At 32.2% G+C, this 22,053-nt stretch overlaps 1 protein-coding gene across 2 annotated transcripts in view; it reads right to left on the bottom strand.

The window, feature by feature from the left end:
* The window catches only part of Cad96Ca (tyrosine kinase receptor Cad96Ca), a 74,978-nt gene extending 54,051 nt beyond the window's left edge, over positions 1-20,927 (bottom strand). For both annotated transcript variants that reach the window (XM_090106074.1, XM_090106075.1), the window contains exon 1: positions 20,680-20,927. The gene's annotated coding sequence lies outside the window, so the exon portion shown is untranslated. The remainder of the gene's footprint in view (positions 1-20,679) is intronic.
* Between the last annotated feature and the right edge of the window lie 1,126 nt (positions 20,928-22,053).

The following is a 22,053-nucleotide window of genomic DNA, read 5'->3' as shown; positions in this document are numbered from 1 at the left end:
TTATCTTTTATCTGATATTATGTAATATTTGAATCATCCTGAGGGCAAGGTGTATTTTAATGTTTGTATCAATGTCTCGATACGAACATTAAGATTAATGAATTTAATCCTAAGCTTGAGCGATGCGGCAGGTATTTATCTTAATTACATGAAAATTAAGTCAAGACATATCCTATGTTAAATATTTAAGTTAAAGTAAGTGACTAAAGTTATCTGAGCACTACTCAGCTAGGTGCAAGTTTAACTTGTAAAGTACAATATCTCAAAAGCTAAACCTCGGCTTCGCATAAACAGTAATGTTGGTAATGTTATTATAATATTATAAATTCGCAAATCGCCTTGCGTTCATGAATGTCTTTGTCGTGGATTTCAAAAGCTTAATATTAATTTAAGACTGATACTATCTATAAATCCATGGTTACCTATATATGGCTAATGAATTGATTACCTAGGTACTTGAATAACTAGGTAAGATTGCAATGTGAAAGTAGGGGGCAACCGCATTATGTGGTACTTGAAACGAGTGATATATGATATACCTAGCCGGTTTATACATAGGCATGTATAGTACTACGAGTAATAAATAGGTAAATATATGTCTGTAGAAAAGACCTTGAATTTACCTCCGAGATTTATGACAATTTGAAAATAAGGGTCGTTGATATACACGTACACGTACGTACCTACGTACCTTTTGTTTTTTAACATTTGATAAATTTTATCTCAATATTTTTGGTTAAAATAAAATAGCATTATCTGAAAACGATTGTGTCTGATCTTGTCCATTATAACAACAATCAACTAACTAACAAAACAAATATTCAAGTTAAGAAAAAGAAGAAGAAATAAAAAGCTTTTTAAAAATTTATAACTATAAGCAATAGCAAAACGTTTAGCTTATCCTGCGGCCATCAAATTAACATAGGTAGATATTATTGTCTGACTAGACTGAAACACCTGTACCTTACGGCAATATCGTGGAATCTTTTGATTTCTATTATTATCAACTATAAAAGAGATTTACAAATTGAAGATAAAATAAAACGGATGGTTGCTTGCCTGGTATTTGGATTAATGTAGAAAGTTGACCGTTCTATTTGTTCGATAACAATAATTAAAAACTGTTATTATTTAGAATTAGTAACTTAGCTTGTCTGAACTAAATTAAGCATTAGATACCCTTAAATCTACATGTCTTTTTTTCATGCAAGCCAAAATATTGGTACAAATATTTTTGAAATTTTCAGTAATAAACCAACGGAAACTAAAGTTTAACTTCAAATGTATTATAAAGTATCTAAAATCATAATTGTATCAGATAAAATCGTTCTTCCATTTCTTTTGAAAAAAATGTTGGCGTAGAAATTCGACTTTTAATTGACGATACCAAAAATAATTATAATAAAATAATGAATTCTTAAAATTATCTACACATAGGTAATAGATACTATTTTGATCCCCACAATGTACAGAAATAAAATCACAACGCTTGCTTTTTATCACCAATCACGTAAAAATACAAAAATTAAATATTTTCTCTAACAAAAATTAAATATATAAATAAGCGTGTACTACCTAAAGCCACGTTCCAATTCTCTAATAATAATAATAAATGTTTATTGTTTTAATGGTCTTAGTTTCCGAGTCTCAATTTCGTTCATAATTGAAACAAAGACTGGAATCTTTATTTTTATTATCTTTGAAATTGATTTGTTATTGTCTATTATGGTTCTCGTGATTGATAATAAAAGAATTCACAAATACTTCGTTATTACATTAGGGTCAGCATGATTTTGGTTTGATAAATTAATAATTAATTTAAATACTTTCTAGTTTCTTCTTTTTCCCAACTAATTATAGTTTTGTTTAACTAATAAAGACTAGAGTAAACCTACTTTATTTACAAGCAACAAAATATACGTAATTATATGTGTCTCGTTACGCGCCCCAATGTGTACGGTCTACCATTTACAGAAGCATTTTCAATGTTAGTTTTATGTCTAATTAAGTTTCATACTTTATAATTAAACCAAAACCACATATAACAATAACTAATATAGGTAATTAATTATTTTTTAGTAAAACGAAAAGTATTTATTATTATTCATTTCGTATCCTGCAAACACTCGTGAGAGAGTAGTAGGTACCTACTAAAAGTTTCCACGAAATGAAATAAGTGCAGAACATTCAACTGTTATTGTTATATGGTGGCAATTACGATGTTCATTTTAAACTAGATATAGCCCGGCAATTTACTACACCTGTGGGTATTATTTTATATTTTATCGTACATAAATAATATTTGTAATACAATAAAATTGTCTGAGCTGTCTTTCGTTGTGATAACCTTTAGGAATATTTGAGAATTTAAACTACATTCAAACGAAATTGATATGTTTACATTCAACAAATAAATGTGGAGAAAGATGCTTAATACAGTTTTAATATACCTGAAGTATTATTAAATTATTAATATCCAACAAACAGACTGAAAATAGCAATCGCCGCCAAAACCTTCACGAGCACAAAAAATTAAAAATAACAATCACCGCTAAATTCTTAGATGCCAGTACAAAAAATTAAAAACAATAATATTATGATTCAGTTTCTCCCATTCACGTCACAGCCAAATTACGAGATTATCACTCACGTAACAGCATTAGAAAGTGTGCGACAAGAAAGTCTGCGTTCGCTTTCAAGTGTCGATGGGTAGAAAGTAACCATGGTTCGGAGTATCGCGATTTCAAAGATTTGACAGGCGAAAGAAATGCTATGGTGCAAACGTAGCTTGTATATAAATGTTGGGGAATTATTAAAATGAATTCGTTTTATTATCATACGTTAAACGGGTTACCATGATAGTTAATAGCAATATCTGATATAATATCCTGTCTATAAAAATTAAAGAGCTATACAGACTATACAGTATACATATTATAGGTGAGCATTTGTCAGGTCGTCTAGCACCATCCCTTTCTCGCACTGGAAATAATACTGCTTTAAGATAACATGCTAACCCCCCAGTAAGTACTTTATAATCATAAGTAGCGTACTGTCCAACCAGGATGTTATGTATCATGTTATGACTTATGTATGTATGGTTGTGAAAATAGCACTTTGATGTGTATCAAATCTATTTTATAAATTAGATTTTTTTGAATTACAAAGTAGGATTGTTACCGTATAATCAAAGCATACAATATTATAGAATAGTTAAGATATTTTATAACTATGTTAAAAGAAACATAACATTAATTAAATTCGTCCAAGTTATCCTACTTTATCTCACTATTCCTATTAGAACATTATAATTTGAGGTTAGGTACAAGAATATACAAACTCACTATTCATGTTAGGTACAACATTGTACAAGGAATTGATTTAGAAAGTTCCTCAAATGATCGGCTGCCAATAGAAAGCGAATTAAGAATGTAACCTTGAAACAAGGATATAATTGAGGTCCATTGCGCGCCAAATTAGAAAAGGAAATGAGTTTCCGCCATTTTGTTACGTCACAGATGTTATTTTAAACGAATGAAGTATGATGGCTAAAACGAGTTCTTAAAATACCATACCTGTTTTATGGTTACAAAATCGTCATCGTTAAAATATTTTGATATGACTTTTTTAATTCTATGAAAACCTGCCATGTAAATTGACAGAAAACAATTGTCACTGACATTCTTATTTGGACTTTATTATGATTCTAGAAACTCGTAAGTCGTAACATAACAACACTCTTTTGTAGACAACATTCTTGCATATACTGTGTTTAACAGACTTTAAAACTATTTGCTATGTTACTACATTTTAACAACGATAACTCTTCAGTCTTCTAATAGTAACGTGTTAAGGAAAAATCAGCAATATTACAAGGAGGTAAAGTTATTTATTGCGTAATATACACCTGGCACTATAACAAATTGTATCAGTGGAATAAGCAACATTCGTGACTTTAAAACGTTTTATTACAACCTACTTTTTCCACTTCAATCTTAGTACTGGTGTTACAACTAGAAAACTATCTGGTTAGAAATTGACTTTTTCCACCAAGTTTCTGATGTTTTTCTGATAGTGGGTAGTAGCACTGAGCACAGATAATGAAATACTATACGTAGTAGTAAATTTATTAAAGAATTGTCCTTATATATGTGGAGCTAATTAACATTAATTAGACCTGGTGGTGTTGGAAACGGCGACGAGGTAAATACAGCAACATTATGTATCAATCTACTCATATATTCATAATGTCATTCACAAGTGATAGAAACACATACTTTAATAAATGTTAGCTTAAAGAGTATCAAGACAATAGTTTCGCTAAATATTTTGAGCTCCACAAAGTTGGATCGTTTCAAATACGAGCATTTTTAAATCTAGGTAGATCTAATGTTAAATGTGCACATATAGCTATGCATTTAGTAATTATTTTTGCCTTTTTGGCTTTTGGCTAAAATACTGAAGTCAAGAGATAAAAAAGGCCTATTATGTAACGATGACGTAATTTCTTTAGTCGATATTAATGATGATTGCGGTATAGACGTTAAACATGAACCTTTGTTCTGAATCCTTGCATAATAGCCTTATTATTAGCGTCTTTCGAAGAAAATCTAAAATTACATGAAAGGAAAAGACACCGTTTCCGGAGTCCGGACACACAATTTTCTCTTCTTGCGTGGTTCTTGAATATCTGGACATAAACAACCATAAACATATTTAAATGTAAGATCAAGAAAGACAAAGATTTATTCCTGTTCCTGTTTTATTAAGACAAAAAGCAAGCCGAAAAAATCTATATTCAATCGTTCTCAAGAACAAAACAATAATTACCTAGACCTTCTACTAAGAATCATGCATAACTTAACACAGACATTACACCTCATCTCTAACATTTTTTTTCCAATATTAAAGGTATTTCTGACATGGATATCGAAGTTCTATAAACTGAAGATCAGATGCAGTCGAATAGCACGGAGCTACCTACCGTTACTCAAAGTCAGTGACCATGACGCGTGCGGTCGCAAGTAAACGATTCTAACTAAATATAATACGTATTGTCTCCCGGACGTACAGAGGTATTTAAACGTGTGTTAAATTTGTAATTGTTCACACAATAGTGTAATGAAGTCCAAAATGATGCGTTATGGAGCGTCGCGGTTAAGTTTTTACGTGTAGTGCAGTTTCTAATGACTGTATGAATATTAAAATTAAGGCGAACATTGTTAGCGTATGTTAATAACTGTTTTACAAAAGACTTGTCGGTTTTGAGATGAAAGTTTTTAAAGTAAAAATATAGTAGTGTTACACCAGTGCTTTATTACTGTTTAAATCATTTACCCAAATTCGGTAGTAGGTACTTATTTTAAGATGTCCATAGACTCTGGTTTGATAAACATCTCAAATTGGAATGCGTAGCTTGTATCACGAGATGATCACTGATATCACGAATTTAAAGTGAAATTTAACATTCCTGACGAGTAAGTACATAGTAGGCTGTAGGTATGGTCGTAGTAAATGCTACTGGAACGATTCCGCATTTTTTAAATCACTACATAGTATAAAACAAAGTCGCTTTCCCTGTCCCTATGTCCCTATGTCCCTTTGTACGCTTAAATCTTTGAAACTACGCAACGGATTTTGATGCGGTTTTTTTTAATAGATAGAGTGATTCAAGAGGAAGGTTTATGTGTATAATAACATCCATTAAATAGTGGAGAAGTACTGTTATTTTTAAGGTTTCTAATGTGATGTCGTAAAAAATTACATTTTTTCCGCTTATATTGCAAACGCAGGCTGAACCCTACGAGTTTTATCAAAATAATGTACTAAGTATTATACACATTGAAAAGGTCTACAGAAAAGTCCGCGATGGTATATGTCTATTTCTTATGGATAACCCACAATAACATTTTTTTGTCATTTACTTTTTACGACAAATAATAGCTAATTTTCGAAGCGATTTTCACCAATACAGCATTAATCCTTAACCAATTAAATACCTTGATTACATTGTTCATTTAATATAGATCTATATGGCCCTTTACACCGTATGATTTAAGTGAATATTTTCGAAGATATTACAGATTTAAAAATTGCGGGATGTAGCGTTTGCGGCGGTACCGGCCGGCCGGGCCGCTATGTTTTTATATAGGTACAACGTTCACAGTTTTTTAGTATCAGCATTGCACCCGTGCGAAGCCGGGGCGGGTCGCTAGTTCTTATCTAAAACAGTAGCTGAAGTTTTGAGTAGTATTACGGAGGAGTAAAGAAATTTATAGAAAATATTGTACAATAATAAAGAGTAAAGAGACAACTGCTTCTTCAAACCTAAAACTAAATCCATCGAGAAAACTCGGCTAAAACACAAAGATAAAAAAGCAATGTACACACATATTCATGCTCAATTTTATAAGTGTTTCCAATACATAAACCTACTTAACTGTTTGTATCAAATTATATCTCAATTCTTAAAGCGGATCATCTGGTATTGAGTAAAATGCCTGCGACAACATACCACAAAAATATTTGAGAATATGTTTTGTGTATTGAAATTACACTCTCTTCACTTGGGACATTTTAACATATGGATGTTAGTCACGTACCTATATGTAATATTACAATGTGGACTATTTAAATGCATGACATAGTATTCTGCAAGTGTTATGTAACTGATAAGAAAAACCAGTTTATAATTAGAGCTCTGCCCTGCATTGCAATTTGCAGCGCTAAATATTCAACTTAGTCAAAAGTGTTTGCTTTAAACTTATTACTAGGTTTCCGATGTTTCGCCCGCTTTGTCTTAAACCTTTTTTTTTATAGTGGGGAAATCTTCCAAAGATACCCACGGCCCCCGGGGAAGGAGCCGTGGGTTATGTCGGATTCTTACCGACTAAAACCCCACTGTGTTCCGTCGAGCCGCTTTAATGATGGGGCCGCGGGTATTTGTTAGAATTCTTCCGCGACCCCCTCGGCGGCAGCCCATCTCCAGGCCAGGCACAAGCCAAGAACAGGAAAGGTGGTTTGCCTGCTCTTCCCTCCCGTTGGCGGCATGAGCGGAACACGTCTCAAGTCGCCTCACCGCACCGGACGATGGATTACATTCCCCGTTCCACCGCCCGGCTTTTTGTCTTAAACCTAATACGATGATAAACTTGTATACTAAAACCAACCTCGTAAATCAGTCTATCGATTAAAAACCGTATCAAAATCCGTTGCGTACTTTTAAAGAGGGTCTAAGTTCACAGGTCTAAGCGACAGCAACTTTTGTTTTATAGCATGTAGTTATATTTTTATTGTAACAATCTGTTGATTCTCAACATGGATGAGTTTATGATAATATTCAAAGTTAACTGTATTGAGTAATTGGTGGAATATCAGTAACTAATTACTATAGAAGGGGAAACATTAAACGATCAAGCTTGTAAGCAGAACTGAATAGTTTCTCTACGTTCAAACAGGATTTCGTGTAACTACTGAAAACTTGCAGCCAACACGCAACTATCTAAAACTTATAAGATTTCCCGTTTGACGACGACGACTTTGTAAATTTGTTTGTTGCAAAATTTGGCCACTTTTCGACACTTTGGAAGCTGGAATAATTATTTTTTTCCACTTCAGACGTTATGCTTGGAATGCAAATCATGAGTGAGTATAAATTAACATTGCAATTTAATGTTTCCTTGCGATTAATACTTTACTAGGACTAGTGGGTGGTCTAAATTCGACACCACTCTTACGATTGCATTGTCTTCTGCATGTCATTGCACGCAATGCAATGAAACTTAAAGAAACGATTTGTCAAAAATGTCGACCACATAAGGCCGGTTGCAGAGCTTCACCGACCATCAGTGCGTGACGTACGCACTGATAGTCGCGCTTGTCATATATAAATGTATAACCGGCCTAACAATGATATTTGAGTCGTGATACATTCTAATATTTCTATGATTCTAATACATTAACAAGGAGGCAACTCATGTGCATTTAAAATAAATAGCCTGTGCTTATGCATCGAAACAGCCGGGTCAATCTCCGGTATAAATTAACTCAATGAGAAGATTTCATACTATAAAATCTGAAAATACAGAATAAATGTCTACCTTACCAAAATACTTTAAATTACATATTATTTACTTTAAATATCAAATTTTACCATTACATTTTACCCGCGCATTGCATATGAGGTTATTCATAAAAAAACTACCATTAAAATGCTAATACGTTTTCCATTTACTTTTTATGCATGTAACATACAAACTATGCTTGCTATTGAAACGTCCATAATTATTATGTGAAAGCATCGCTTGGTAATAAACCACCGCTAATTTCTCCATAATCTCTCTTTTTCTATGCTAAAGAGTGAGGGAGATAGAATATATTCAATCATTCGAACTAACGTCGCGTGGGCTTTGTCCCATAACCAGAGTTCAATGAACCCTTGTTGATTGATAAGCAGGTATAGTAATTAATTAAAAAGTAATTGTTTAGTGGTGAAAAGTAATAATTTCGTGTAATGATGTTATTATCTCAACGTTGTTTGAATCGCGATAAAAACTGTAAATGCGAAAATAAGGTTTCACTTCCGTTGACTCGATAATTATTTTTTGCGAGTATATTCTATGTAAAAAAGGTTGTTTTGAATCACATTTTGAACATAATCACATATTAATTTTATTTATTTTAGGAACAGTTACATAAAGATATTTCGGACGCGCCGAAGTATAAATGTTAGAAAGTAGGTAATTAGAATTGGCAAAGCTTATAGAACATTTCTCGAACATTTCTAAATATGAAAATAATCTTACTAGCGAAATTCTGAGAGGAAAATATGAGGTGTATTTATTTCAAGTACCTATAGATTGTAGACAATATAAAACAAACGTAAATATTACGCCATTCTAATAAAGGCTAGCACTAACGTCATAACAGTTACCTACTTAAGGTCAATAAGACGGATCTGTTGTGTAACATAGAAGGCTACGGGTTGTAAGTGGGTTTTACACTTCCGTCACCGTCTCTTCTTTATAAGAAGACTATTTAGTGGTGCCGCGCGGTTTTACTCGCGAACTCGGAAGTTTATGTAGATCTGACTAATAACATCTGCTCTAAGCATCTGCTGCACTGCCGTCTGCCAAGCATCATCAAAATCCGTTCAATCGTGTGCCCTTGTAAGAGTTACATTCATCGATACAATCTTACAAACTTGCAATAATAGAAGATGTAGACAACTACTAGTAAAGTTATAAGCATCGTTATTTCTTTATACCTCGTACCTATCTAGGTTTGTAGGCTTTACTTGCCTAGGTCTCATTTACATTACCTATCATAAGAATTTTATATACAAAATACAAATAAATCTATTACTATTATACTATCCACGTTGGTTGTGTGGTTGCGGCCATCGCTTAGTATTGTATAGTGGATTCATAATTAGTATTGTTAGGAGCGAACAATTCGGTTAGTAACAATAAAATACGATATGAAACCGTATATTGAGATATTGTAACTATTCGTACTTCGACCTATAGGTAATTAATCCTGAAACAATTGCATTCTAAATCCATATTATAAGAGAGATGAATAATGGATACAATGCGTGTAGATATGTAAACTATAATTAATGGCCAGATTAACAGCTGTAATTCGACACTTCTTGTTGTGATTAGTAGTAAGTACGTGCGATTAAACTATAAGCAATTAACTTTGTATGTTAGTTTGTTATTCCTTCACGCAAAAACGTCTGAAACGATTTTCATTAGATTTGGTGCACACATATTTAGTATTAACACAAAGGCTGTATACACTAAGACCAATAAGAGCGGAGCAATACAACCCGCGAGGCACAGCTAGTTTTAAACATAAAAGAAACCATATAAATGTTAGTTAATGCTAAATAAAACAAACTAGTTACAATAATTAACGTTAAACCAAAACTCGAGAGACTGAGTAACTTGAGTAGTTTGTCCAACACCTAATTCACGTGAATTGAGCTTTGATTAATAGAAATTAGTCGCACATCGTATCGAGTTTTCAAACTTTACGGACCAAATAGTATTACTATTGTACAGTATGTTCCTTTGAGATTATATGAGTGGTGATATATATATGTAAAAAGGTTACTGTTTTATGTAATAAGAGTAGTTTCGTACTGCGTACTTATAGAACAATGACTTAAGATTGTTTTTACTGAACGATCAAGCCATTATAGGTATAAGAACGATGTAATGATAAACAAATCATTATTTTTTCCATCTTATTTATTCTATAGTAAATAGTAGGTACAATTTCCTCCAAGGCAAAAATGACGCTATATAAAAGATTACATTCACTGTATGGTCTATTGTTCCTGCAGTTGAAAAGAATTTAAATATCCGAAAAGTTATTAGAATATTTGTTTAAATATAGTTACAAATTTATATCACAAGCAACACTCTGTAAATGACATAGCCTTGTCCTTTTCTATTGTCGAAGAGTCTCAATCTAAGGTCTCGAATATAGACTACCATTTCTATTGGAAAACAATTTGCACGAGATTAGTTAATAATTATCCTATTGATATCTTATTTAAATTTTATTTACTTTCCACTTCGTCTTAATTATAAAATTGTATGTAATAAGCAGGCACAAGGTTCAAATTTCTCTTTAAGGATATAATAATAAATAAGTGGCTTCGTTTCAACTTTATCATGTTGCTGTTTATAATTATAATGCTTTTTATATTTTAATAAGTTCTTATTTCGTATAATTTATGTAACTTAAATATGGTGAGTAAAATCTAAAATATAAGTATTTACTGAACATAACATACATCTTATATTGTAGTTAAAGCAAATTGATGAGATAATAATATCTTCTGTTAACACCATTGAGATAATATTACTACGTATGGAGGAGACACCACGAACAAAATCTGTGCGCCATTTTTTTTGCTCTAAGTTTTAAAAATTATTATTTAGTTAACTAGGTACTTAACGATGAAAGTTATTCCTTTGCACTTTTCCGTATTATTTGTATTATTTGTGCAATATCGTAACACACACGAAGGCATGTTTGATGCGTTTCACTTTAAAACCATTAAAAAATACCGCTCAACATACGTCACATGACGTATGTTGAGTGGAACATAAGTGATGTAGGCGGTGTCGTCTCCTATTAATATTATCTCAATGGTTAACACCCTGTTATTTTAAACCATATACCCAAATTCTACAGAAAATAAATAACTCATATATACCAATTGCTATTAAGTACCTGTATTTCCTTAAATGTACTAGGTCACTTGACAGGTGAATGCTGACGGGTTTCGGGTCAAAATATGTGACGAGAACCTTCGAGAAATTAACTCTTTTCGAAAGCCAATGCTTTAAAGGAAAGTTGGTTCAAGTACGTTTTTAACTTCTCTATAATTAAGCCCAATTATGCTTGCAATTGGTTGGCAAAAATTTTAACAGCCAGGAAAATAATTGCGATATTTATTTTTTTTATGTTTTATTCATTTAATTATTATTCTCATTTTATTTGCTACCTACCTGAAACATATACCTAAACATATTATTTCCTTTTGCACTAATCATGAAATTATATTTTCTTAAAAATCTGTGCAATGACTTGCACATGCGCTAGTTCCAAATCATAGTGTTAAATATTAATAATAATGCATCCATACTAATATTATAAATGCGAAATTAACTCTGTCTGTCTGTCTGTTACTCAATCACGCCTAAACTACTGCACCAATTTGCATGAAATTTGGTATGGAGATATTTTGATACCAGAGAAAGGACATAGGCTACCTTTTATTGCGAAATATGTACCACGGGCGAAGCCGGGGCGGACCTCTAGTTTTATATAAAAGCACAAATATCGAAGTATTTAGTATACCTACCTACTTATTTTGTCCGTACCTACACTAAAAACACTTATTTCACTGTTCACATTTCCAAAATTTCATCCTTCCTTCAAAGAGTAAGTACAACAACATCATCACTATAGTCTTTTAGACCTACAATATTCGTGTACCGACTACCTAGCCACATTGGGGCTTACAGTAACGGCCTTTAAAAGCTTGTAAATCACCTGCAACACTGTAGTAATACATTTATGTGAGACGGGTATTACCAATTATCAGGTGTCTTTCGCCATAAATACTATTCTATTAGATATCGTATTACATATTATATATTACGCATGTATATCATTTTAAATTATATTTATTTTATTTTATTTTTTGTACTTTAATTATTTCTACTAACTATATCATTTTTTTTGTCTGTTATCTTTTTTAATTTAATTTAATTTAAACACCACCTATCTCATTCTACTGCATAAAACTAATACTATCCAAAGGTTGCCTGGCAGAGATCGCTTGAAAGCGATAAGGCCGCCTATTTAACATGTGTACACCTATCTTATATGTTTTTCTCTTTTCTTTTTCTTATCTCCTGTACCTATGTGTGTGTTAAATAAAGTATTTTGTATTGTATTGTATTCTAAGACATTGTGATTTACTATAGAAATTTAAGTTTATGATTTATATCCTACTATTATAAATTCGAAAGTTTGTGTGTATGAGTGGTTGTTACTTTTTCACGCGAATACAAATGGACAGATTACAATGAAATTTAGCACACACATAGCTTGGATTAACACATAGAATAGGTTTTATCCCGGAAATTCCACAGGAACAGGAACTATGTGAGATTTTCTCTGAAAACGCGGACAAATCCGCGGGCGTGAGCTAGTTAATTATACATGACTGTCGACGTCCTAACATTTCTGCGAATATGAAAAGCGTGGATTAATTCAATTAGTAATTAAGTAGAAAACAATACAGCTATAGGCAGTGTAATAATACAATAATGTATAACGAATTTAGCTTCTCGTCTTAAAATACTTGTTTGAATATTGGATAATATTTAAAGTATTGTCTAGATTAAAATAAATATAGGTAAAGTATATAATGTATAATAAATTAATGTTTCATGGTTCAAAATTAGCATTTTATCTAATCTACGCTACGAATCTCATTTTTAGCAACTTTACGCGATATATCAAAGTATGTACCAGGTATTATAGAGATATACATTACTTCGGATCAATCTCACATATCCAACATGGAGATCAAATAAAATGTTCGTCGTCGCATTGCAATAGAAATTGTTAAAAGCAACATCCTGCTATATATAACATTTTGTATTGCATTTGCTTGACAGCATCGCATATGTACTTTGACAATGTTTCTTTGTGCTTTCCATTGAAAGCTGTGATTGAAAGCAAGTAGAAGCTTGAATATCATTTAGGTAGGTTCAATAATGTAGAAGAAATATTCTAGGTAGGTCAATTATTTATCTGAATTGAAATACTGCACAAAATATTAAAGAGGAAAATATTAATTTGATTTATTTGACGCAACGTCTGGAAACTACAGCCCAGGATTTAATTAAATTTGAAACAAACTATCTACTCATATAACTATTATGAATTTAATTTATAGCATACGTATCATGTACTTCGGTAATATAATCAAGACTAATACTAGGTAGGTTAGGTCGAAAGATAAACCTACAACTTATTGAAGAAAAGGTAAAGAAAATTAAAGCTCATTCAAGTCCCTTAGTTACCTATGGAAGATTATCTCAAATAGACAAAAAAATGTTAAATAATATCTCATATACTTTTCCTTTGCAATATTTTTGACAAATATAGATTAAAATTGAATTTATCAATTTTTTCGAGACCCATTATAGTTATTTAAAGGCTAAGTTAGTGTTACAACCATAAAGTTTTATAGAAGCCATAAAATGTTTTCACTATAATATTACCATCGTCCATTCTAACAAATAATTGGAGTTTGGTTCCGACCATGTTCCGACACTACTAAATAAATACTTATTTAAATAGATATATAAGTATGCCAATAAAGATAGAACTAACTATATAAAATCTTATTTCCATCTAACTATAAAACCATTAGTTACCAACAATCTACATGGAAAACCTTTCACATGCTTTACCTTTAAGGGCCGATTTTTCAATGCTTGGATAAAACTTATCCGTCCAATAAAGTATTACTTTGTGCCTATGTTGGAGAAGTATGTAAAAAATTTCAAAGATTCACACTCTATTTACGGATATTTATTTAGAATATTAGGTTAGATCTACACGGACTTATATTATTGCACTAGCATTTACCCCAGCCCTGTTAAGGATTCGTTGTAAGGTAGACGTTAATCAAAGTTATAAGTTATCTGTGTCATTTCATCCAAACCATTCTGAAGACATTAACCGCTTTTTCGTGATTGAAATTGACGTATCCCTCATACCCGATAGAGATTGATAGGCAGAAGGAAAAGGTTCCTACAAATTGGATAAATGACCAGACTATAAAAGCAAGAAAGCTACGGGTAACTCAAACAATGGAAATCTTTAATATAATATCTCCAATTGATCCAATATGGAGATGTTTTAAATTTTAATAATATTTAATGATGGTATACCTATTTCATAACAAAATTATCTCATTGTTATTTATTATGTAGGTTACATGTACGGTTTTCTACAATGATATTTATATACAATATACGCTAACGAATGTTTAAAAAAATGTGTATATGGTCTAAATTCTGACGTAGTGCGCAACATGTGTAACTCGTCTTATTATTCTTCAATTAATTTTTAATGGGATACAAAGCTGCTTAAAAACACACGCCGACATAAAAAAGGCCTAGCAACAGTACCCTGTACCTACTCTAAAATGCGGTGTACCTTATATGCATAAATAACTTGTACGAATATTGCGGTGTACCTTATATGCATAAATAACTTGTACGAATATTTGTATGTTTATTAACTTCACGTGCCTTGTCTCTTCAATGTAGTTTGACATTATTTGCTGAGACTTTATTTCCATTTTACTAGAGTCTATAATAGCTCTGCTATTCAGCTATAAAAGAACGTGTGAACTGTAAACCTAAATGAAAGAGCTTACTTTGAGGATTTTGTTGACACTAGCATCTATTTCTCGTAAAAGTGGGGTATTACTGGTAGATACGCTATTGTATTTTTATGTCATGTGAAATCCACTTTTTGGCGCATATGACATGTAAATAAATAGGTAATGATATACCTATCTATACTAATATTATAAAGAGGAAAGGTTTGTATGTACGTATTTATGGTTTTAACGCATAAACTACTGGACCGATTTTGATGAAATTTGGCACAGATAATCTTAAGACCCTGAGAAAGAACACAGGCTACCTTTTATTGCGAAATATGTACCACGGGCGAAGCCGGGGCGGACCGCTAGTATCTACATAATATAATAGAATAACATTACCTACCAAATATTAGTATTGCCAAAAACCACACTGATTTTTGACGTGACAACGTCTTATAATTCGATAGAGCCGGCTGCACGCACGAAAAAACATGACTCATGCGGCGTTACCTCGCTCTGAGGCGTTCCATGTAAGGCTTGAAGTGCAAGCGAGAGCGCGGAACGAGCGACAAAGAAGCACAATCGGACGTTGTCACGTTCAACTATCGTCAGTAAACCGACTTTACAGACAACCAATTTTTTACTATTTAATTTCCGTTTACTACACGTATCAATATAATTAATGAATACCATGTATAAAGTGCTTTGGTTAGTAGATATTATATGCGGGTTCAATATCAGCATTTAGATAAAATTATTTGTTAATTACAATAATTCCTACCCTGAAGGTTGCTATGGGTTTAAACCATTGTTGTTTAAATGTTGAAGTTAAATTCGACCTTGCCAACAAACTTGATATCACCAAACCTTTCAATCCGGTTATAACCTTCATAATTCATACTAGGAAGTGGAAGGTTCATTTTAAATGATTTATTAAAATATAATAATTTAATTATTTTATCATTTACTAGCTGTGCCGTGCGGTGTTACCCGCAGCTATTGTTTTTAGCGCGATGATGATATTATGATATAGCCTTCCTCGATAATTGGACTGTTTAACAGTGAAATAATTTTTCAAATCTGTTATCTGACGTAGTTCCTGAGACGAGTGCGCTCAAACAAACAAACAAACTGCAGCTTTATAATACTAGTATAGATTTTTCTAATTATTTGTCGACATGTGTTTTGAAAGCGGTTTGGCAAATGTTTAGCTAGAGAACATTCGAAATTTGTTGTTCTGTAATTTATTTATTTTCAATTAGTTAAGAAATTGAATGAATACTCAACCCAAAACCGTATTAGAATCATCATTAGAATTCGGTTTTGGGATGGTTAGTCATTAAATTTCTTTTGGGTTAGAAAAGACCTTGATTAACAAGTCCTTATATATTATACTAGAGGTCCGCCCCGGCTTTGCCCGTGGTACATATTTCGCAATAAAAGGTAGCCTATGTCCTTTCTCGGGTATCAAAATATCTCCATACCAAATTTCATGCAAATTGATTCAGTAGTTAAGGCGTGATTGAGTAACAGACAGACAGACAGAGTTACTTTCGCATTTATACCTAATATTAGTATGGATTATGTTGCTTGGATTATTATTAGATAATTATAAAATATTATGTTTAGTTAGCTTATTATTAGAGATAAATGCCTATGCATGATGAAAGTACATCACTTACTTAATATATTTTTACTTTACTTGCTAAAAATAGAAAGATATTTTTATGCAAATGACCACATCGGATCAACGTGGTCACTGAATGATTTCTTTTACTTTATGATACATTCAAACTATCGATGTCGACTAAGGACGTAGGAATGTCGTATGTAGGCGCACATTCGTTATTATATAGAGAGCCTACATAGCGTAGGCAGCCATAGATATAATATCGTATAACTAGATACGTGGCTTTGGAAATAGGTTTATTTCTATTAGTTAGAACACCTTTGACTTGAATTTAATATAACGTAAGTTCGTTTTATAGATTTTGTTTGTAATAAACTTCAATTAAACAGCTAGAAACTTCAATTAAAAACCTTGTGAATCTCAGCAATGTTTTGATTTAGAAACGAATTATTTTGACGCCTTTTTTTCCATAAAACAGAAATTGTGCTTGACATTTATTACATCAATTTACAAAACCACTGCTGTGTTATAAAAATATTTCGTTATTTTTCAAGATAATAAGATAAATAATGCATTAATAGATCAGCAGAAAATATTGCATTAAATAAAACTTTATGTAATGCTATAGGTATTTAATATTTCCCATAAAAATTGTATCGGCGTTCTAGGACATACCTAGGAGCTTAGATACTGATTTATCAGTCTTTGTGATCTGCAGCACGACAAATTTCGCCAAACGCGTTTGTTTGTTTCGAACTAGCGTAGAAGTACCGAAATGAGTACTTCTCAAGTTTCAATCTCAGGCTTTGTGTTATTTGCTTCTTATATGGACTTTGTACAGCATCCACGAGTTTCAAATTATGTCTGAATGTACCTAGTATTTGGGTCTTATCTTTAACTAGGTTTCTGCCACAGACTTCGCTTGTGTTGTCAAAAAAAACTCGCATAGTTGCTGTTCCTGTAACCTATCCTGCTTGAAGAAGAGACAAGCATCATGCATTTCTTTCAAGTCTGAGGGCAATTATGAGAAGCGTTGATTCGCGAACTAATAGACGGGTCTGAACTCTGATGGGACTCGTTATTATGGATCCTCAAAAGAACTAGGTAGGGTCATTGCGCCTGTTCGCGTCCACATGCCTATTCGCGTCCATTTTGCGGATATCTTTTAGAAAATTCACGAAAATAAGTATACTTTAAGTAAAATTGTAATAAGAAAAATTTCCGATAATACCTCAATGTATAAGAGACATGCACACATATTCAAAATATGCCTGCGCACCGCCTATCCTATTTAAAAAAAATATTTAATTTTGGTTATTAAACGAAAGAGCTAAAACGCGCGGGATTTTGAGAAAAAAATAGTGCGCAGCGTCGCGTTTGACGGTAAGTATCTTATTGTTAAATGTGAATTTTTGAATATGTAACTGTTTCTTTACTTTGCTAACAAAACATGGAATAGTATGGATTATAAATCAGCTTATTTCTTTTACAATTAATAGCTAAAATAAGGTGGACGCGAATTACTACACCGAATTTGTACAACTTCCATTTTGCGTCCACGGTGGGCGCAAACTATACCTATAGTGCATAACAATAGAACATATTGCGTCCACATTGTTTTTCATTAAGTAGCAATGAATTGTTTGTTAAAATATGTAATTTAAAATAGATTGTAAATTTTTGACTAAGACTACAAGTTGATAATTTAAATTTTCATTCAAATTAGCAAATTTTTATGCAATTTTTTTCATTTTAAAATGGGTTTTCTAAGAATGAGACTAGTATCTTTGAGAATGAGAATCAATAAGTCTGTGGTTAAGAAAATCATATAAACAAAAAATAAATTTAATTCATTAGAAACTAAAAATAGGGTAGGTAGGTAATCTTAATAGAACTGATTATTATTTATTTACATAACGTAACTTTGTTTTTTGTTAATTTTTAGTTCTATTAATGATGAGAAGATATATATAAATAAGTTTTTCCAGTTTCCTTACAGTGAATTATATTAATAATAATGTTGATTTTGGGGTTCCGAACCTCAAAAGGATATCCGTTCGTCTGTATGTCCGTCTGCCGGTCTGTCTTTCTGTCAAAACCCTTTTTCTCAGTAACGCGTTGAGATATAAAGCTGAAATTTATATTGAATACTCAAGTCTACGGTCCCTTGAAGCAGTGAAAAAATCAAACTTATAAGCCAAAGCAATCAGAAGATACAGCCGTTTATGCTGCAAATTTTCGCAAATTTCGACATTCGCAAGGGAATCAAAACCTACAGGGGTACTTTACGTGAACACAGACACTTGAAGTTTGGTACGAAGCAACGTCTTATAGCATAAATAAGGGAAACATTGAAAAAATAATCATTTATAGTTAAAACATATGAAAAAAAAACAGTTTATACAGGAACCCTCGGTGTGCGAGTCCCACTCGCATTTGGTCGGTTTTTATTAAATTACTATATTCGTAAATAAATGAATTATTAAAATCTAATTTTTATTTGCATTTATCTGATAAAATATCACCCAATACACTCTTAATTCTTTTTCTAAGCTGGTGGACGCGAACTGGTCCACGGGTGGACGCAAACTGGAATTTTTGGACGCGAACTGGGTAAAACGCCTAATTCTGCTATTTGTCTAGATAAATAAAAACCACATGATATTTCCAACACAATCGAAAGTAAATCTTAAAATAGACTATGTAATGAACACGTTACATAAATTTTGCGTTGAAATTAGTTCTGGAACATTTTTATTTTCTCCTTCAAACTTTCCAACTGCACTAAGTGGACGCGAACAGGCGCAATGACCCTATGAGGCAAAATATAAATGTATCATGCTTTTTGCATGTTCTTCAGAACATCGAAGTGTCTTACGAGTTACGAAGAGAAGTGAGTATTTCAAGTGACAACATAATATTACATGAACTTAGAGTACTTACCTATATCACTCATAATTAATACATCATATTATTATACCTACCCATATGTACAATAACAACATGTTCAGTGAAACGTTGAATATTTCGAATTACAACGACAACGATAAACGGATCTTCACTTATCGTGAGAATTCCTAAGCCAGCCCAATCTGTGAAAGCTCACAGATTAAATATCTTCCGGAAATCTCGTGTAGACTATATGCCTCGTGGATCGAAAATTAATGTAATAAATAGGTTCATAATACAATATTATTAACGTTTAATTTGCCTTTAATTATAAATAGATTATATTATCCTACTACTATTATAAAGGCGAAAGTTTGTAAGTATGGATGTATGGATGTTTGTTACTCTTTCACGCAAATACTACTGAGCCGATTACAATGTTTAGCATACATAGGTATAGAGTGTAATTGGATTAACACCTATGTGTTATATATACCTATGATAGGTTTTATCCCGGAAATCCCACGGGAAGGGGAACTATACGGGTTTTTATTTGGAAACGCGGGCGAAGCCGCGGGAGGAAATCTAGAAGGTAGGTATCTCATAATGCTTCATTAAATGGGTATACGTGGTAGTCATGGCACATTTTTTAATTTCTGAGATAATACTTTATAATACATACACGGTCTAATCATTTAAATAATAAAAATAAGGCTGAGATGGCTGAGGTAATATCCAGAATCTTTGAAGGAAGCCTATCAGTGATTCGCAATTCCGTAGTAAATCTGTCAAAAACGATGTCAGCAGTTAGGTTACTATTTTAATTTGTTATTGAATTTTGATTTCTAATTCATTGAGGTAATTTAATAAAAATAAATAATTAATTGAGATTCTTCGTTTGATTATAAAAAAATTTCATTACGCCAGTAAGTATTGCATCACTGGTTTTTTGTTTTATTTCGGCGGTCGTGATTTACATTCTTTTTTATATATTTGTACCTACGTAAGCTGCTTATTGTGCTGCCAATAGGTAGGCATTTGTAAGTTCGAATTTTGTGAAATACTAAAGAAGATCTAGGTAATTGCATGATAATGAAAATTGAAAGCCACCTGACTATAAAGTTTAAGCGCAATGGAAAGTTAATTTCCCTTCAAATTTGAAGCTTCATCGTCGAATTGAGAAATAATAAATTAGTCATCATTAACTGTAATGTGTAATTACCTGCAAAGAATTATCACCTTTACCTCCAATCAATAAAAACTGAAATCACTTGTATCGAGCAAGTCTACATTTGTACACACGCTCTCAATTGTAACCAAACGATCCACTGTTCACATTTGCAAGCACTTGAATGAATGTAAGAAAACTACACATTTAAAAATCGAGCACTTTCACTACGGATCTGTATCGATTTCTTATTTGAATCGTTAAAACCGATTGTATCCAACGAACGACAGCGTCACACTGGCTGCGCGAGAGCCTTCCCCCACTCAAAATCATGACCAACTTGTTTTACAACTAATGCTATAAAGAATTATAGCCTCTATTTCGTTGAGTATAAAAACTAATTAAGGTTAACACGTAATCACATTAGGAAGTATTTGATACTCTTCTATAGATCGATTTCATACCAATTCGATTTTTATATCCGTACATACTACATAATACACTTCACGCTGACGTCTTTGATAACATAGGTATAATATATAACTTATTTCTTTGATTTAAATCGGTACTATTTTGGACGACAACAAAAGTAAACAACTTTAGCGGAACTAAACGGAAGAAAAAAAAAATACCTACTCCGATTTTAATCTAAGTAGGTACGTACGGTCTACCAAGTAGACGCAACAAAGACAATAGTTATTGAATCAAATTATATTTTCATGGAGTCTAGGTAGGTATACATATATTATTAATTATTATGCTCAATATAAGAGGAAATAAAATTCAATAAAAAAATAAATAAACAGGTAGATAGGTACTAGGTATGTCCGTATATGTACCTACCTAAAATCTAAATAGACTGCAGCCTCATTTTACTCTGACTATAATAATTAGTAGGTAGGTAGCCATCGTATGTCACAGTCTCAGAATACAGAACAAACTGTATTCTGTACAGATTGTTCTGTATTCTGAGGTCACAGTAAACTATATTATAGGTACATACCCAATGAAGTTTGAGTTACGTAGGTACGTAGGTGCAATTTAGTAACATTACTCTATAAAATATATTCAATGTCTGCGACTGCTTTCAAACAATTTCAGCGAAACCGAAGATTGTTATTTAACTTTCAGACTTACTCAGAGCCAAACTGTAAACCAATGAAGTAACTTTTCAAGGCATTAACTTTATTCTGTTGGATGGCTCTGAGGAATGAAATGTTTTTAATTTTCCGTTATCCAAATCATGGAAAAAGGATCTATATTTTTCCGTTTTCGATACACTATTCACGTACAATGTGTTTCCCGTTGAATCAAAAAAATAAAATCATACGCTATGTTGAAATACATAGAAATACGTGGAAATACTGTAATTTAACCATACTAGGTACCTACGTACCTAAAAAAAAAAACAGGGCGCCTGAAGGTAAT

Source organism: Colias eurytheme, chromosome 10 (assembly GCF_061535395.1).
Source record: "Colias eurytheme isolate Ceu_HAF_F1 chromosome 10, ilColEury1 Martin Lab GWU primary, whole genome shotgun sequence".
NCBI lineage: Eukaryota > Metazoa > Arthropoda > Insecta > Lepidoptera > Pieridae > Colias > Colias eurytheme.
Note: the sequence above shows the minus strand (reverse complement) of the source record. Positions and strands in the feature narration are given on the sequence as shown.